The 20746-nt window shown below is 35.5% G+C and overlaps 1 long non-coding RNA gene across 1 annotated transcript in view; it reads left to right on the top strand.

Annotated features, from left to right (window-relative positions):
- The window catches only part of LOC108541062 (uncharacterized), a 57498-nt gene extending 38164 nt beyond the window's left edge, over positions 1–19334 (top strand). The window contains exon 4 of the long non-coding RNA XR_001888852.1: positions 18784–19334. This is a non-coding gene — a long non-coding RNA (uncharacterized LOC108541062). The remainder of the gene's footprint in view (positions 1–18783) is intronic.
- The last annotated feature ends 1412 nt before the right edge of the window (positions 19335–20746 follow it).

The raw sequence follows: 20746 nt of genomic DNA, 5'->3' as shown, positions 1-20746 counted from the left end.
TCCTACACTGGTAAGAATAATAGCTTCCATGGCCCTGATAAGACTTCTCATAAAATAGTCTTAAAATGTGAGCATTAAAACTGAGACTTGTGGATTCTGAGTTCTGAGAAGTTTTTGACTCTGATATGACCAAATGTTTTGAATAGAATTTTCTTGAACATAATTATATGTTTTCATATAATGCACAATCCCAGAGCTGGAAGAGACCTTAACAGTCATCAAAAGTCTTATTTGTTGGATGAATCTTTGTGTCTTAGAGGACTGTGTTTGCTCACTACATTCTTTGAAAGATTAATCTCATGTGCATAAAGCCCCAGGTTAGGTGACTTTCTGATATTTCTTCTAGTTTTATGATTTTTGAAAATTTAAATTAAGCGATTAATAGATTATTTTATTGACATTAGTCAGAAATTAATTTTATGTCTGTCCTGTTATATGTGATGTACCAATCACAGTCCATGGGAGTTGGGACAAGATTTTGCTAGATTCCACTACCATGCATTTTCCACTTGAAATTTTAAATAAGTATCCTATATTGAAATGAATTAATGAAAAGATATTTTTGGATAGAGTTGTATAATAGTACCTGCTGCTCATTATCATCAGTATTGTAATTTGCAGATATAAAACATAATAAATATTGAAAGTCTAAAATGTTTAACTTGAAGAAAAAGAATATAATAGTGAAAGTATAATGATGTCTCATGATGAAATTCAGTCAGAATTCTATTTGTGATTTTAAGCACCTTTTGTACCTTTTGTGATTTTAAGTACCTTTTGTGATTTTAAGTACCGTTTTTTATTTTAAGTACTGATTTTTGTTTAAGTACAGCATGGTTGCCTATTGGGCCTTAAAAAATCTCTAAGGCATATCTAAATATTTCCCCATAGTATGTCACAAGTCCATGTTAAGCAGTCTTTCTAAACTTTCGAAATTTTTTTACCTTTACAAGTTTGAAGCTTAATTTAATGTATTTCTTACAATGTCATCTAGACAGAATAGTTATATTGATCAATGCTTTATTTTAGCTCACTTAACTTTCCTCGAGTTAAAATTATTTTAAAAGTGGAAATCACTCTTTCATTTATTATAAATCTATTATTTTCCATTTTGTACCTTACCAGTAATACACAGAAGATACTTCCCATTGGAAAACATTTTTTTTTTTTGAGCAATTTATGGCAGATTACACAGATTATAACCTAAGATTTCTGCTTTGTGGAAGAAATTATGGGGCAATAGAGTCATGATAGCTGTAATAAGAATTGCAAAATGCTCCCACTTCATATTTTTATGTAGTATAATCATCAAGGATACGCATTTTCCTTTAATATAAAGAAATGTCATATTCCTATAAGTTCTTTATTGTCATTAAGAATTAATTTTTAAAGATAAGTTGTGATGTGGCACTTAACTTTAGAAATGGAAAATCTTTAATAATTAACTGACATCTCAAAGAATTTTATGTTTTCCATGCAATTATCTAACATGATAGGTAGGAAGCATATTTCTTTAATTTAAGGGAACAAAGTAGATGAGTGCCCTCAGCCATTATAAAGTATGCATGGTTGGGACATCCCTGGAAAGGAAATGGAAATAATATTTATGGAGAAGGTTTTTTTGAGCTTCTGCTGTTTGAAATAGAATTACGGACTGGAAAAGATCTTTAGAAAATATCTGGTCCATGTTTCTCCTTATACAGAGAAGGGAACTTGAGCTTCATGAGGTTTAGGGACTTGCCCAGAGCTGTACATGATTAATGAGCCTGCAGAAGATGTGGGGATACCGCTTGTGACTTCTGCTTCTCAGAGTTATGAATGTGCTTTGCACAATGTCATACTGATCTCTCAGACTCTTCAATCCTGAAGAACTTAACCGGATGTGAAAAGCATATTCCTTTGGTGTGAATCCGTTTAAAAAGATATTCCATTTGTGTTGCAGTTTTATAACGTGCAGATTTATTGACTTCAGAAAATTAAGGAATTAGTTAAGCTCCCAAAATATTTTTAATAAATTAAATATATTCAGAATGTAAGCAAATGAATTAGTTTAGGAAACTTTATCTATCTAAGTTCACCAGAATCCTATGCTCCTCTCATTAAGAAAGCAAGTTGAGGCTGTTCTGTCAGGCTGTGCATTGTGTTTTTCTTCTCCGAACGCTCAGGAGATTGGCATTACTCTGCAGTAGTGTCACAGCCCGCAGTCATTTAATGCCTCTTCTTGTGAGGCCAGGATTCCACGCCCAAGTGCATTTAGTAGGTCAGTACAGTAATTTTAAATGTCTTTCTTTCAATCTTTTGCCATCTTCAATTATACCTTTCCACCCTACTATTTGTGTAATTTTCTTCTGTCTGAAGTCTCTTTACTGTTATTCTCTATTGCACAGCATGACAAATTACCCATCAAGCCATATCTTTTCAGCCCAGAAATGCGCAATAACACGGAGTCATGGCATTATCGCATGTTGTGCACTTTATTTCCTCACAGTTCATTCAAGTGTGTCACTTTATTTTCCTGGCTTCCTTTTGTCATCATGGAGATTAACCATTTTATCCTTCCTAAACTTTAGAAACAATTAGAATTTCATTACAGTGGAAGCTGAGAGTGAATGCTTGCTCAGTACTATATGGAGTATACTTTTCATATTATCAGTGGCAAAATTAAAGTCATGAATCCTGAGTCTTTTTCAAAGGAGAGACTTTAGAGGTTATTATACAGCTGAGTAACCCTGGCTCTGGGCAAGAGAATTATTTGAGGCTGTGGTCACCAAACACATTAACCGTAAGAAACCATTTAGTCTGACATTGAGTACCTGATTCTTATATTCTCCTGGGAATTATGAAACTCTCTGGGACCCATGTGTTCTGTACACGAAATCTTTTTTTTCCCCCCTTAGCTTTAGCTAAATACCAATTGTATGCAATGAGATACAATAGACATTGCAAGTATGTGCTAGAAAATCAATTGGTATTGATGCTCTAATCAGCAGGGCTGCAGCTGGTATGTAGACACACCACTGGAAATGGTGATTAAGATCGTATTCAAGAGCATTAAAAAAAAAAAACAAAACCCACAACGTTTAGATCACTGTTCAGATAGATTGCTGTTTTGCTGGGATAGTAGATGATTTGGGAGTCCAGTGGTACTTCTAGATGCTGCTAGATTAATTTATAAGATTTTAAAATAACAATCTATTTTATGTGTTAAGTTTATAATATATTTTTATTTACATACTTATAGGGTATAAGACAGTTATTGGTAAACAAACAAGCAAAAGTTCAAAGCTCCTTTGATGCAGCCAACTTACCAGCCTTCCAGATACTGAATATAAGCTGAATACACAAGAAAAGATCAAAAAAGAAAAGCAGTGTGGTGACTGTTGAGAACACAGTTGGTGAAGAGATTGAGAAGGCAGAGAGAAGAGAGAGACAGTGACAGAGAGACTGTCGGAGGGGAGAAGAGAAAAGGAGGAAAGGAATGGCAATGAGTTTAAAATGATCAGGAGGAGAAAAGCCAGTAAGAATTATTATATGTCAAGGAAGTTTTCAGAAATTAAAGAAATAGGACAATGAGTGCATGAGGCAGGGTTTCCTACTCATGAGCTAGTGATTAACTAAAATACTAGCTAAAAGTTCTTTCAGAAAAAAACTAAGAATGAAAAGAGGCTTGAACTAGAAAAGGTAGTTGTGTTCATAAAACTATTTTCTAATTTAGATCCGTTTTCCTGTCAATACCTTTAAGTTGTACTGAAAATATACTGATTGAAAGTTCAACCATTATACAGTCATTTGCCACTTAACAATAGGGTTACATTCAGAGAAATGCATTATTAGGTATTTTGATGCTATGCAAAATCATAAAGTGGACTTCCACACCCCTTGATGGTATAGCCTACTACACACCTAGGCTGTATGCCTGTTGCTCCTAGGCTGTAACCCTGTACAGCATGTGACTGTACTGAGTACTGTAGGTAATTGGAACATAATGGTAAATATTTGTGTATCGAAACGTAGAAAAGACACAGTAAAAATACAGTATAAAAAATTTTTTAAATGGTACATTATTTCCTCACAGTTCATACAAATGTGCACTTTATTTTCTTGGCTTCCTTTTGTCACTGTGGAGAGTAACCATTTTATCCTTCCTAAACTTTAGAAACAATTAGAATTTAATTATAATGGAAGCTGTGCTTCCACTATAATGTGCAGGGCACTTAACCATGAACAGAGCTTGCAGGACTGGAAGTTGCTCTGGGTGAGTCAGTGAGCGAGTGGTGAGTTAATGTGAAGAGCTAGGTTGTTACTGTACACTACTGTAGACTTTAGAAACACTGTAAACTTAGGCTACTCTACATTTATAGCAAATATTTTTCTTCTCTTAATAATGAATTAACCTTAGCATACAATAAGTTTTTTGCCTTATAAACTTTTTATTTTTTAATTTTTTACTCTTATGATAGACTTAGCTTAAAACAAGCACATTGTACAGCTATGCAAAATATTTTCTTTATATCCTTATTCTCTACTTTTGCCTATTAAAATTTTATTTTTACTTTTAAAATTCTTCTATTAAAAACTAAGACACAAACACATTAGCCTAGGCTAACACACGGTCAGGATCATCAATATCACTGTCTTTCACCTCCACATCTGTCCCACTGGAAGGTCTTCAGGGGCAGTAACACGTTCAGGGCTGTCATCTCCTACGATAACAGTGCCTTCTTTTGGAATACCTCCTGATGAACCTGTCAGAGGCTGTTTTATAGTTAACTTCTTTTTTATATATAAATAGAAAGGGTGCACTCTAAAATAGCAGTAAAAGTATAGTATCGTAAATATGTAAACCAGTCACATATTCATTATCGTTATCAAGTATTATGTACTGTACATAATTGTATGTGCTAGACTTTTATGTGACTGGCAGCGCAGTAGGTGTGTTTACACCAACATCACCACAAACACGTGAGTGATGTGTTGTGCTAACATTACGACGGCTACGACCTCACTAGGTGATAAGAGTTTTCAGCTCCATTATAATCTTACGAGACCACCGTTATTATGTGGCTCATGACTGTACATAGTTTTCCATTCTTAGTATTTTTATAAGTAGGAAATACGCTGGATGTTTAAAATAAATGTAGGTACAGAGAGGTCTACATATCTTTGACACACAGCTAAGCTCTAGTCTAGAATTATCAAAGCACAACTGGAAGATGAGAGAACAAAACTATAGAATATGAGCGTCTTTTAGAAATAGTGACCATCACAGAAAAGGCAGGCTATTGATATTATCTTAAGCTTAGGGTTTTGTGAAAGCAAGTTTCTATCGAGAGGAGCAAAAATTTGGCACTGGAAGCATTTAATAGTAGATTTTTAACCATAAAACACAGCACACCTTACCATGTATGATTTTAAATGCAGTCAGAGGATTTTTTAAGGGAAAGTGAGGAAAGGAAACTCTGGGAAAGAGGAAATAGCAACAAAATTAAAACTGCAGAAAACTTACTAATTTTAAACTACTTTTAACTGTAGTTTTCTATGTGCTCTTCACAAATTACTCAAAGATAAACTAGGACAGGAATTATTAAAGTCTTTTTCATAGATGGGGAAAATAAGACTCAGTAAAAAAGAGACTTAGTTAAAGTCACATAACCTAGTGGATCGAGTAGTATTAGAACTGAGGTCTCTAGAACTCTGCTGTCCAATATGGTAGCCACTAGCCCCACAGTGCTATTGAGCACTTGAAATGTGCCTAGTTCTGAGATGCGCTGTAAGTGTAAGATATGCACTAGATTTCAAATATTTAGTACAAGGAAAAAGGAATGTAAAATATCTCGTAACTAGTTTTTATATTGATTACATTATACTGTGGATGTATTGGGTTCAGTATTATTGAAATCAGTTTCATCTGTTTATATTTCCTTTTTTTTTCTGAGATGGAGTTTCACTCTTGTTACTGAAGCTGGAGTGCAATGGTGTGATCTCGGCTCACTGCAACCTCCGCCTCCTGGGTTCAAGCAATTCTCCTGCCTCAGCCTCCTGAGTAGCCGGGATTACAGGCGTGGGCCACCACTCCCAGCTGATTTTTTGTATTTTTAGTAGAAACGGGGTTTCACCATGTTAGCCAGGCTGGTCTCAAACTCCTTACCTCTGGTGATTTGCCCACCTCGGCCTCCCAAAGTGCTGGGATTACAGGTGTGAGCCACCGTGCCTGGCTTCTATTTACTTTTTAATATGGCTACTAGAAAAATTGAAATTACTAATGTAGCTTGCATCATACTTCTATTGCTACTATAGGCACCTCATTCAGTATTTTTCCAGAAAAATAAAGGGAAGAAAGAAAGGAGGGAGAACTAGTTATTATGGTGTTTGAAGCAAAACATTAATCCTTCAGTTAGAGTGTGTCTCAGTTTTATCTATCATTTAAAAAATTCCGTTCTATAAAAAAAATATTTTAGTACCTAATATTTGTAAGGGTGGTCCTAAACATGATGTTGAGCATAGCTTTGATGAGAGGGGAAAAGGATCCTAACAGGAGAGAATACCTTTTCTGGGATTCTTGAACCATATTTACTTGGAAGGAAGCATAAAAAAGAAAGATTCTCTCTTAGACTTTGAAGGATCTCTTTTAAAGGAACCATAATTAGTGTAGATGTGAAGAACCTGAGACTTTCTTGGCTGGGCTAGGATACTGGTGTCAGGCATCTATGGGCATTTTGGCATGTGCAAGGAGGGGGCATTCATGGCCCGTTATGTAAGCACATCCAAGCTAATCCCACCCACCCACATGAAGGAGGACCTTGGCTGAGGACACATGAATGAAACACATTAAGGAGTAGCTATATGAAAAACACAGCACAAAGTAAGGATAAGCACGAATAGTGTTGAAAAGTAATAAACCATGAGATCTCTATAATGGTCTTTTAATAGATACATTGTTGAATAACACTGATGTGCACTAGGTTAGTTATAAGTGACTACAACTGATTTCATGAGCTTTATGGCCAATGAGCATCTAGTTCTTAAAGAAAGAAATGAACCTACTGCTGTCACTTAGAACACCCTCTACTAATTACTGCTACAGATCCGAGTCTCTGAAAATATTAATATTTTTACAACAGTTTTCAAAACTTAGAGAGCAACAAAGGAAAATTGAACGACTCTAGCAATTCTTCAAGGTTTGAGCCCAAGGAGAAAAACATATTTATGTGATATCTGAAATGAAATTCCACTTTGAAAATTCTAGATCTATTTGAAATCTGTCATTTTAAAATTAATCACTGTTTTCCTTTAATACAGTCTGTGTAAAGAATCCCAATTCACTTCTGAACACTTCTCCTGCCTTCCCAGATACATGGAAATTCACTACTGTTGCTGACAAACAAAATGCCACAAGATTTGTCATACAAATCACATTATAAGAGGTTCCAAAAACTTGACAACGTTGACAGTTGTTTTCAGCAAATGGCTGCTTTACTCTGTACTGTCAATGTTGATGTCCTTGTGCACATGTAAAAGAGCAATGTGATTAAGGCAAGCTTGTCCACGCTATATCTGAGCCAAGTTTTCCGTCTCCGCGTGGCACTGAAAGATTGCTCAGCTGTTGCAGATAAGGCAGGAATAGCTAGCAGATTTCTGCCATTTAAAAAAAAAAAAAAACATTCTCTGGGCATGCATTTCTGTAGGAATTTACTAACATCTGCTGCTGACCTAAAGTTTTCTATAGAAGTGGCATATTTAATTTATATAAGTAATTCACAATGGTATTGGTCAAGACTGATTTCCTTAGGAAATAATGAATTGCATTCACCAAGAAAAGATGGGTTGAAATTTAATAACATTTATAGTCTCTAAATTGTTATTGGAGCTTCAGGCATCATACTTGTTTGGACTATCCTAAATTTATTTTCTGCATGTTCTCTAAATTATATTTCAGCAGAGAAACTTTTTAGAAAAAAGAATAAAGAGCTAAGAGATTTTGATGATTCCACAGAAGGCCTACACTTCACACTTATCTTTTTTTTTTAAAGGCTCTTTGAAAATGTTTGATTTTGGAAGCTAATTTATTCTGGAAGAATTTTGTAGTTAAATTTCAGTGTGATTTAAAATTGTCATATGTGCTATCCTCAAAAGAACATACAGGATTTAGGTATTTCCTATAGTCAAGGTAACTTTTGATAACCTCGGATTCCTTTTTTAATTGGACATCAGTTTATTTACCATCTTAATGACCATTTTTCATTTTAGAAATTTGTCCTCTGTCTATATCAGTTTTTAATTGTTTCTTTTGAAATATGATGCTCCTCAGGTAAAAATACAAAAGTTAGTTCTGGCAATTCAAACCAGCCTCGTGGTAATGCATTTGTTATTTGATTCATCTATTCTTACTCTTGGTCACCTTCTAGTACAGCTGCATGCATTAAGTGTCTGACTTGTCTTTGAAAATCTTAAGCCACATTCTTTGGAACAGTTGCTTCAAGTTGGTTGAAATTCTCTGTGGCACTTTTTTCCATACACAGGAGCCAACAGCCACCATAGCAGACACATAGTTTCCAAGAACTTAGGCATGGTTCCTGATTCCTGAATCTCAACAATTTCTTGTAGGAATTGGAATGCCATGTAAGGTGTCAGAAACCTTTGTGCTGTAAATTATAATTTTAAAAGTATATTTGTACTGTACAGTACATTTGTACTGTAAAGTTAATTTGGCATATGTAATTTTAAAATATTTTCATTTTTGTAACTAGCAGAAGAACACAATTTGAAAACCTACTAATAAAAAATTTAACCCAATGGCCATGAGCAAGTAATTATCTTAAAGTATTAGATAAAAAATTCTTTTAGGAAAATTTCAGGATGAAAAGAGAGTTGAACTAGAAAAGCTGATTGCTTTTATAAAACAACTCTTTATTGTCTAATCTAGGCTCACATTTTCCTGTGAACACCTTTAGGTTGTACTAAAAATACGGCAATTGAAAGTTCAAATTTTAAGTCTCAAATTACTGCCTTTCAGATCCATTGAGGCATCTAAGAAATGGGTCAAGGTAACAATGCATAATTTGAAAAGTTAGCAAAAAGTTGCTGGTGGAAAAAAATGAAAATCTATGTAATTGTGATAGCCTTTAACTCCTGTCTTATTTCCATTGTTCCATTAACATTTTAGGAAACACAAATTCTTGTGAAACATTTGCCACAGCTTGCTTCTTTATTTTTACATAGTCAAGGGAGAAGAAAGGAGAAATTTCCCATAGAGTGTTTAGACCCTCTGATTAAGCAACTGATGAAAAAAAAATGAGTGGTTTATAAAAAAGGAGAGTAATTACAGAAAAGCAAAATGTATATCCATAGATAAGAGCATGCAGATAGGAAAAACATGGATATGCTTTGTTTTCCAGCTGTCAGTTTTCATTTTCACAAATTTTTATTTTGTAAACTTTCCTTAGAGTTATATTGATAATGACATTTTGCTCTTGATAACAGCTTATAGACTGAAAATAAGACAATAATGTACAATTTATGACATTGGTGAAGTTCTGGTCTTAGCCCTATTTTAAATTTTAATTTTGGGTTTAATTCCAAAAGTGTGTAATCTGTCCAGAGCTCAGATCTTCTCACTACCAGTATCTTCCCCAAGGCTTTGGTTTAATCAATTGATAGACAAAGGCAAACAGTGTGGGGAAAATAAAACCACTATTTGGGTATATAGTTTAAAAAGAAATTTCTTTTCTTGAGTATACCCAATAATCATGTTTTTTAATAAACATCTTGAGTTTACCTCCTGACACAATAGTTTTCAAGAAGTAAGGATAAATTGTTCCTCGTGGACTCCCAGGAAATATCAGAAATATATTATGGAACTATTAGTTTGGTACAAACATAATTGCTATTTTTGCCATTACTTTCCATGGTAAAAAACTGCAAATACGTTTGCACCAACCTAATAGCTCAAATAAGTGTACTTCTCTTTATCCTATTATTCCGCAAAACCATAAAACTCCAATTTGCGAGGTGACTGGATTTACTGGAGAGTGTGATGGCTTCTCACTTGCTTTTGAACTTTCTCATGATACTGAGAATTTCCTGAGACAAAAGTGATGCTATCAATCATACAATAAATACTTACATGAAAGTTTTATTGTATATTCCCGGGATGTGCAAGGTGAAATCTCTTTTACTGAATATTTCTAGAGTTGGGAAATATTTTACTGGTTGGTTGTTTTCTATTTCATTTGGCTATGCTGCAAAGTACTAGTTGGGGTATGGCAATTAAATCAGGTTTAAAATAAATAATCTCCTGTGGACAGGAGAGTCTTTCTCTCCAGTGACCGAATCTTCTAGAAGAAGTTCAAGGCCCTTCTGCTGTGACTGCATTACTGGGAAATGGTAATGTGTAAGGACTTATACAAGAAGTGCAGGTAGAAAGTAACTAAGCACAACAGAAGATTAAAAAATTGAATATTTCATTCTTTTGACAAGGTTATCAGTTATGATTAAGAAACTATGATGGCCTGATGTCACCTACAAGATTAAGTCTAGATTTCTCAATGTGGCACATAAAGACTTCTTGCACTGCCTACTTTTCAGACTCTTCCACACTATTTCTTCATAGCTGTACCAAGCTATGAATTACCACATACAAATCATGTTATGACCATAGCTGGAATGTCTTCCATCAGAAAATCATCTCAGTTTTATCTGCCTTAGGAACATGTATTAAATCTTTCAAGATAGGGTTCAAATGGCATATCTTTGGTGAAATATCCCCTGAACATCCAAGGACATTAGTAGGTCTTTCACTTTATTCGTTTTTGGCATTTATGCATACTGTGCTACACCGTGTAGAACTTAAAGATATGCTTATCTCCCAAGCTAAGCTGTGAGCCTTTTGAGTGTAGGGATTATATCGAATCCATTTGTGTATTCCTTGGACCTTGCATAGTGCCTGGTTTGTGATAGGGTGCTATGTAAATGTTTGTTAAAGGAGATGTAACTTTGTAGAATATCTGTGCCCCAGCTTCAGTTATTATGGAGAGTCCACCTGTCATCAGAATCTCTTGTATTGGGCATGTTGAGAAATCTGTCTACAAATGAAATGCTCTTCATGCATATCATCGACATTCAAGAGCCCTTACAAGGTTCATTTACCTTAAATGATGTATTTATCTTCATGTGCAGTTTAGTCTGTGGGTCTAGAATAATTGCTTTTAGCATCACACTTAATATAGAAAAGCTAATTTGGGTACACCGCAACTTATAAAGAGGTAGCAGAACCATATGCCCACCATTTTATTTAAAAGTATTCCATGCAATTCAGAACTAAAGTTGGTAGAGAAAATTAACAACAAAGCCTAAAATACTAATACGTCATATAACAAGTGGTCAGTTTCAAACATGACACTATAGCTAGGAATCAAGAAATAATGAGAAGAGCCTAAAAATGCAAAGGAAAAATAGTTCACAATATCAATAACGGTAAAAGAGCCCTTCATTCTTCTACCCAGACAGAGCCTATTCTTATTCTACATGTAGTTGTAACAGGCTTTTGTTTGTTTGTTTCCATGTTTTTAGAAAATTAAAGGGGTGAATTACTCAAATTTGCAATCACAGATTACAGATTCAGGCAAATGAAAGAAACAAGACATGATAGCTGATAATATAATTTTAGAAAGTCCTAGAAAATACTATTAAAAAATAGATCAAAAGGCTTAGATCGTGGGATTATTTCAGTATCGTTCTATCTAGTCTGACGTTATGGCCTTACCTCCAAATTAAGGGACAATTCTTTCAGACATTTCTTGCCTCTTTCTCTACCCCATTAGACCATTTATCTGAAGAGAGACCCATTTGTCTCTCTTCTCTCAAGATTCTTTTCCTGGAACTTGTTCTGTTAAATACATACCATCCCATTTCTCAGACTCTTAGTGTGGCCTTTAGAGGTGAGCATACATGATGATCCAAGCACAGGGTAAAAATATGAATTTAGCATCTGGGAACATCACTAATATCTCCCTGCACACACACACACACACACACACACACACACACATACACATTATACATATATATAAAAACTCCTGCTTCTGAATCCCTGGAGCTCTCAATAGTTCCCCGTGGAGCTGCCAGACAAGCCCAGTCTTCACCTGCAATGCAGACACCTCCAATACCTGCCCTGCCAGGCCACTGGATGTGCCAGGTCTCAGGGCACAGTCATTCCTATCTGGCATCTTCCACTGCTGACAAATTCTGACAACCTGACTGGAAATTTGAGGTGATAACTTTTAGAAACTCTGGATTTCGTAGCTGGCTCATTGGAAATCTCCAAAGAAATTCCCAGACTGACAATGGCTTTGGAAGTTCGAGGAACAGCAAAGATTACCACAAAAACTGTAGAATTTTCACAGACGTATTGTCCTATAGACCATGAACTGCAATGGAGACAATCTCCCTTATCCAATGAATGATTCTCCTCTAAAATGCCATATTGTGACTTTCTTTACTTGTGTCATTGGTTGTCATTACCTTCCACAAAGTTCTTCAGGGTTGAGCCTGTGTCTCTGTACTGCTCTGCTATCCAAGATAAGAGTATGTCTGGGGCTCCTGGGGCTTTAGTGTGTATAGCATTGCTTTCCTGACATGAATTTTGAACTACTAGTGTTACCACTTCCCACTTTGTGATAATTTATTACTCTATTCCATGCTTGTGTTTTAGATCAAGCTCTTATGGTACAATTCAGGCACTTTTATGTGCATTCCTACTTGCTTAGATAAAATTACAACACATGGCTTCATAAGTACGATGTGTAGGTTCACAAGGAAAGGCTTACTTCCCACCATCTCTCTCCCCCATCTCAGTGAATTGGGTAACTCTAACAATTCTCTGCCATTCATCTTGGTGGCAAACATCATCTCCAAGATCCCATAATTTCCACTGCCAGGGCTGTCACAACTATGCTGACTATATGGCCATCACTGAGGATCAGTTTAAGGCCCTTTGAGAATTAAACATTGTTTTCATTATTTGTCAATTGTTTAAAATTATTCTATTTGCTCTTTGGAGCCTTGAGAGCTTGTAGTCTTCAGTGAAAATACCTCAATAATACCTAAATGTTATGATTTCTCCAGCTCTTATTTTATTCGATGAAAATAGGTGATTTTATCACCAATGAGCTCAAAAGTTTCTTTCAGTTCCTCTGATTCTTTATTTTATATTGTTTTTTGTTTAAAACAAGTCTCAGGATGTTTGGTTCTATTTCTCATTTGAGCAGTGATGCCAAAGGGATGGCTTCTGTCTCTGAGGTCGTCAGTTTGGTTGCAATCTTTATAGGGGGAGCTGATCCCACCAAGATAACCATTTGGTAATTTTTTTTGGCACGAGTCTAAGATTTAATTTTTTTTAGCTGAGCATATGGCATTGTACCTAGGTTTTCTTGGCTTTCTTTTTATTGTATTTCTAGATTTTTACAGGCACTGACACCTTTAAGAGGGGTGGGTAATACACTCGCTAATGTTTCCTATTGTGTTTCTGAAAACCTGTGTCAGAAAACACACTGTCTCGAACTGGGAAGATGTGAGATTCTTAATTTTAAAGAACTCCATTAATATTGGTAGGTACTTTTTTCAAGTCAGAGTAACTCAGAATTTCTCTAATGCATGTGTGACATCTAATATACATTCAGAAAATGAAAATCAGTATTTAAGATGATTTCTTTGAGAAAATCAGCAAAATGAATTAACTTTATAAAAAATTATTCATTTCATTGGCATGAAGTAAAATGTGTCATAAATAATAAGTACTCTGTTATACCATTTTATTGATTTAAATAAAAAGGATATAGTTTAAGGAATCAATCCACCAAATAGGTACCTCATACATAGAAATTATGGAACTTGCATCTCTTAAAAATGTAAACGAGTGGAATGAAAAAGAAAAATAAAGTGTTAACAAATGAACATATTGCTTAAAATTACTGGTAAGACTGGTAAATTCTAATTAATAAAATCTTCACAATGATTCTTCAACAAATGAACATTTACTAATTACCTGTAAAGTTGGAGTAGTCAGTATGACTTCTTAAATATTAAACTGTCAAAGATATGAGAAAATATGGATGCATTGTTTTTTATAATATGTATCCTTTGAATAAGTGCACAGAATCAGGCTTGCTATTTTAAAGAGTTAATAGTTTTGTAGGAAAAAGCAGTCACGAGAAATGCCCATTGAGCCACATATTAAAACTCTTAACTGAAATTAAGAATGTTTTTAAGACAAACTCCTTTCTGTGCTTTAACTATGGTGAAAGTCAGTTATGTGCAAGCATTAACTTTAAAGAAAACTTCTTCAGAGTGTCTGGTGCATAATGTGAAATAAAGCTGCGTGTTTTCCAGTATGATGGCAGTAATGCAGGTTCCCTAGAAAGAAGACAAGGAACAAGGTTTCACAGAAGTGAGCTTTTGCCTGCAGTGGCTGAGATGACTCACTCACATCACAGGGGATAATTTCACTGCAACCATTGAGAATTTTGTTATTTTCCTTCTGGGAGAAGGAATAGATGGGTTTATTTTAAGTACAGGGCAAAGGGATTGTTAGTGGGAATTCTACACAAAACTACACAAGATGTGAGCTAGACAAGAATCATTCATATTCTTAAGATAAGTTACTTCAAAAGATGAGTATAATTACCCCTAAAATGTCACTTTGAGTTGCTTTATTTTTATTTTATTTTATTTTATTTTATTTTTTTGCTTTGCTTTTTTTTTTCTTTGAAGGTAAAGGAAACACTTAAAATAATGCCTGGGGTTACTGGTATTTATAGCCAGAGTTGTCCAGCAATGCCTCTTTTCATCTTCAAATAAACAGATGACCATATGTAAAATAACCATTGTATAGTCTGAGTGCTTTAAATCTGGCTTTTATGTTTGGAATGCACCTAATATCACCTACAAAGATCAGCACTGCTATCCTCAAGCTCCTGCTTTGCTTGAGAGTCCACAGAAAACACAGAAAACTAGGCTGCATCCTGTGCGCCTGCCTTCCTGTCAAGCAACTTGCCTCAGGCTAATGCATGCAGAGATAGGTCAGATTGTGTCAGGGTTCTATGCAAACTGCCCAAGATCACTTGGGGCCCCACTGGCAGCACTGAAAGGCATTGCTGGGTTTACAGTCTCCCGAATAGTTCCAACCTGTTGTTGAGAGTCAAGCCATGATGTAGAAAGAATCACCTCACTTTCCCAGGGCTGCTCCGCAGAGCGAGTGGCCACTAGCTCTCCTTTCCTATGACCCCAGTGCTGTTTGGGTTTGCTCTCCAGAAGAACACATAGATACATTTGCAGCTGGTGGGGGCACTGCTTTACTGCCTACCGTGGAATGCATGCCAAATAAAAACCATCGTGATTTGAAATAGGCAATCTTATTTGCTTTTTAGGTTACTCGGATGTTCAAACACGCATAACCAACCATTGATATGAGAAATTCTCCTTTAAGCTCATAGTGTATTACAACCCATGACTTTTCAACTCAGGGAATGATACTCATTTCTCTGTCTGTTCCACACAGCACAACTTCTTCTTTATTGCATTTAGAATGGTGTAACTGAAAGGCAATAAGGAAAGGCAATATCATCGAGTGGTTCACATTACGCTGAATTTTATTGTACTCTGGCATTGTGAGTGAACCTTTGGAATCCTTGAAAGCAGCATAAAGGCAGAGTCTGCTTCTAATGGACTGAAGAAAAATATTCTGACATAGTGATAAGTGAGGTGACTTCTAGAAATCATGACTTGAAACAATTTCTGAACAAGTGCTGTTTCTGTTGTCCCAATGCACAGAATGGTATTGAAACAGCCTGCTATAGGCCAGAACCACTTAATTTTTTTTTTCCCTAAGGGCAGAACTTCATTTTTAAAGATATAGAATGATCCACAACTCCAAATTCCAGCTAAAATTTCTTTTCTTCCATTCTCCTCCAATTATTCTCTCAAACTATTATATCAAAGGTATTAGAATTTAGGTGCTATTATCGTATTTACTTTAATATGTTTATTTTCCAATTGTAAAATGGACACATAAGAGATTTTATAATTATCAAATGTCTAATTTTAAACAATAAATCATTTTATTGTCTTCATTCTTCTCTGCGTTTGAAGGATATGGAGTTGTGTATTCTTAAGGTTTGGATTGTTTTAGGGAACTAGAATAGATGTATTTTTCACTTCCTATGAGAATTTCAGGAGCAGTAATAAAGGGCGAATCAACACAGGGACATCTCCCTGCATATTATGGTTCAAATCAGAAATGAACACTTTTAAATATGACTGAGAGTCACAGATTTTTACAGGATGTCAGGAAAACAATCTCCCCCTTTATTAACACAAACAGAAACTATTTTTTCCTCTTTCCTCTCCTCTCTACCACTGCCATGTTCCTGTTCTACACTTTTCCCCAACTAACCTCTTCTGTTGTTGTGCCTGGCACATAGTAGGTGCAGAGCAAATATTTGTGTGTGTGAATTAATGAAGGAAGGTCGCTCAGGATACAAGAACTGCTTGGTTCACTTGAGTCAGCTGGCTGTTAGTAGTGTGTTCAGTGTATAAACTGGATACGTTGTTGACAACTTTTTTTGCTCTTTGTGTGCATAAGCTAAGAATAAACAGCACTGAAGGGAAGGGAGTGCTTCATTCATCGGGGGATTACACCATCATAAACTTACCAAAGTGTACCACACAGAGCCAGTGATCACAGAAGACAGGCAACCCAGGCCCTGTCATTAAATATAGAAGCCTGTCTTCACTGTTTTCATCCAGACAGACTCTCTGTGTTTTGGAAATTTCCACCACACTTCCTTTTGAGTTGCTCCTTTTCTCAAGATACCAAGACTATTGCTTTACAAAAGTAGACTTGGTCTGGGAATCTGGTAGAATGAAGGTATACATTTCCTCATCCCCTGAAGAACGTTCAGTATTTCTTGCTGACTTTTATGTCCCTGTCTTTCATTTTGTTTTTTGTTTTATGGATGAGATTTTTTGAGTCTCTCTTCTATGAAAAATGGCTTCTTCTAAGTGAAAGTACTTAATAATAAGAGAGTGCTCAGTTTGCAGTCAAGACTGCAAGGAGACTAGACACTCTGACATTCTGTTTTAAGAGTTGAGGTCCATGACTAAACAACTCCTCTTTCTCTAGACCAAATAAAAGTCTTATCATCTCATGTATGTATCCTTAATTGGACACCAATCATACATGGAACATTAAGGAGAATAGGTAAAGTTATCTATGGTTTGCCAGAAATGTTTCACACCCAAAGGCTCAATACTTTCACCTGTGAATCATTTTGTGTGTGTATGTGAGAGGTAAGAATAGTCAGGTAACATCTTTGTTTTGGGTTATTTAAAGGATACACCATTTAATCTTTCATACAGTACTGAAAATATTCATAACAGTTTTATAGTTTAAAGATACCTTAATATTCAATGCAGTATTTTAATTACATTTAAAATATGTTTTAAAACAAAATGCTTAAAAATTTTAGAAAATTTTATTCGATAGCTTTTCATATTACTAAGAATATACTAAAATAAGGAAATGGGTGAGAATAATGGTGAAGCCATAGCAAAGGCAGAGACGTGTCCCTTCTGCAGAAGTGACAACAGGACAAGCAGGCTGTGAGGACTTAGCTCTCTGAACAATTTTCACACCCCTGAATGATCTCTAATATCCATTAGGCTTGTGTTACAGATGCTTGTTTTCCTTACTTTCCTGTAAGGCCTTACAGTAATTTAAAGTAACCAGAATATGTTTCAATTCCTTGTTACCTGAAAAAGTCAGACATACTCATGTTATACAGGTAAAATAGAATAAAACATTATGTGAAAGTTATTTGTAAACTGTCAAATCGTGTTCAAATATGAGGTAAGGTCTGAGAAGCTTAGGATGTAAATTAGTTTCAAAACTTAACCTTTCAAGGGAAAATTTATTTGGTAATTAACTTGAATTTTAGTTGCAATATGTATTCCTTGACTTTTTGAAGTAGCCTAGAGGTGGTCAGAACTTGTAGAGTACAATAGTTCTTTACTTACTTGAATATTGATCTGGTAATACTGAATACTGACAATTTAAACTCTTTGGCAGAAAGTGCTCTTATAAAACTTCTAGAAAATTTATTATTTTTAAAATTTTTATTGCGTGTTTATTGTGCACAACATGATGTGTTTGTTTGTTTTGAGACGGAGTCTTGCTCTGTCGCCCAGGCTGGAGTGCAGTGGCGCGATCTCAGCTCACTGCAACCTCTGCCCCCTGGGTTCAAGCAATTCTCTGCCTCAGCCTCCCAAGTAGCTGGGATTACAGATGCCTGCCACCATGTCTGGCTAATTTTTGTATTTTTAGTAGAGACGGAGTTTCACCATCTTGCCCAGACTGGTCTTGAACTCTTTACCTTGTGATCCACCAACCTCAGGCTCCCAAAGTGATGGGATTACAGGCAAGAGCCACCGTGACCGGCCCACAACATGATGTTTGGAAGTATACATACACTGTGGGATACTTAAGTCTAGCTAATTAACAAATGTGTTACCTCACATAGACATCATTTTTGTACTGAGAACACTTAACATTCACCATCTTTTCATCTTTAAAGAATGTAATCTATTGTCATTAACTATAGTCACCATGCTGTACAATAGATCTCTTCAACTTTTTTCTCCTATCTAATTGTAATTATACATCCTTTCATTCACAGTCGTGTTGATTATTATTTAGCATAAATTGTTAACAAAATCTCTTTTCTATTTCAGAACAAATTGGAAGAATGTGAAATGTTATTAGACACAGGCACAGCATAGCAGTAGAAACATCTTAACTAAGAACCTGGAACTGAAAGAGAAAGCAACCAACTTAAAGGGCAGACAGGACACATGGTTATAATACAGCAGTAGGTATTCACAGTGATGACACAAGACAAAATAATTACATTTTCATTCTAAAACCAATTTTTAAGGAGGCAAGGGCATTTATTTTATAAATAATTTAATAAAAAAGGTAAAATTAAAGTGTTTAATTGTTTATGTACCCAACAAATATTTATTTGGAAAATGCTTGTCTGGGGCACATCTTGTTAATGAAGTGATCCTGTGTTTAGAACTGAAGGCAGTCCTCATCCATTCTCTCAAAAGGTGACCTTCTTTGTTCTTCTTATAGCTCACCACACTTAATTTTCAGAGGTTTTGACATAAATCAGAAACATTCTTTGGTAGATTGTATTGTATTAAAACACTCGTCAAAAGTATAAACATTGATATCTGGAATATCTGGGAAAATGTACAATAAAGACATTTCTTCTGGTCTTCCTCTGATGGTAATATGTTCACTATTATACTGATGATGTAAGCTATGCATGTAAACCTATGCAAGTGAAATTCTGCTAAAGCCAATCCCACTACAAAACAACAGCAAAAATCCCCAAATGGCATCTGAGATCATGGGAATTCTAAGAATGTGATGAAAATGCTTTTAATAATATATTGAAAAGGAATTTAGTGTGTAAATAATATTTTATAGTAAATGTTTCATTTTATTCCTTCCATATACTTGTTTGTTTAGTGTCTGAAGGTTGAGAAAGGAACTAGAATTGGCCTAAGGAGGCCCTCAGCCACCCATCATGTGACACTATGGCCAGGAGGATTTACTCTCTGCTCTCCTCCTCTTGACATGCCTCAAACACACCAATCATTTGCACTTGGTAAATCAACCCTCAATACCAAATTACTCCTGCCAACAAAATAGCCCAATCAGCGTGCAAAGCTAGTAGCAAGCTGGGAGAGGCCATGAGAGTGATGCTCACATGGCTCCCTCTGTTTCCATTTCCCCAGGTCTGGGCACACACTGTCAGTGGCCCCTGACTTAGAAAGAGGCTTCATTTAAACCATTTCATTTTCTGCTCTCAGACTGGGAATTTATTTAATATGAATGTCATCATTATAACAAAACTCAACTGTATTCTAGCAAAAATTTGGCTGATCTATGAAGAATATTGGAAGGAGAATCTACCCGTGAACCCCAAAATACCAGACCACTCCATACTCAGTTCTGCAATTTTGTCATTTTAATGGACTCTTCAGAGTGCCAAATCACTAGTTCTACTGACTATACAAAAATTGGCCATCAAGATGTCTGCCTTCAATAAATTGATGCTGTTACTTCATGTTATCCACTTTGGGCTTAGAGACTGGAGGCCAAAAAGCAAGCAATTTTTATGGTAAAAAAGTGCATCAGGAGGGCAACTACATACAAAGTTACCCTCCCAGTTTGACCCGTCCTTAGGTTTTTATTGCCTGAACTGGCACCAAAGAAACTCCTTGAATATAACACATTCCTTGTCCATTCAGTGGTTAATGATGCTTAAAAAAAAAATCACAGTTTGTGACTGTGACCTAAATTATGCCAGAAGCTGTAAAACCATGGTTTCTTTAAATTCAAATATGACCCACATGCTTTAAAACCACTACACTGACCCTATAGTACTGTTGCTGAGTGTGCGTGTCCTCACATAAACACACACACACACACACACACACACACACACACACTCCCCACTTGGCATTAAATGACTCGATAAAAGAAATGGTATTTTTCAGACTTCCATGTTTAAAAAAAAAGGCTCATGAAAGAGATGTAAGTGAGCTTTAAGCCAAACATTTGTTTGGCTTTGCTGCAGCAGGCTGCAGGAATGTAAACTTTTTTTTTTTTTTTTTTTTTTTT

This window comes from Rhinopithecus bieti, unplaced genomic scaffold (genome assembly GCF_001698545.2).
Source record: "Rhinopithecus bieti isolate Rb0 unplaced genomic scaffold, ASM169854v2 scaffold_17861, whole genome shotgun sequence".
NCBI lineage: Eukaryota > Metazoa > Chordata > Mammalia > Primates > Cercopithecidae > Rhinopithecus > Rhinopithecus bieti.
Note: the sequence above shows the minus strand (reverse complement) of the source record. Positions and strands in the feature narration are given on the sequence as shown.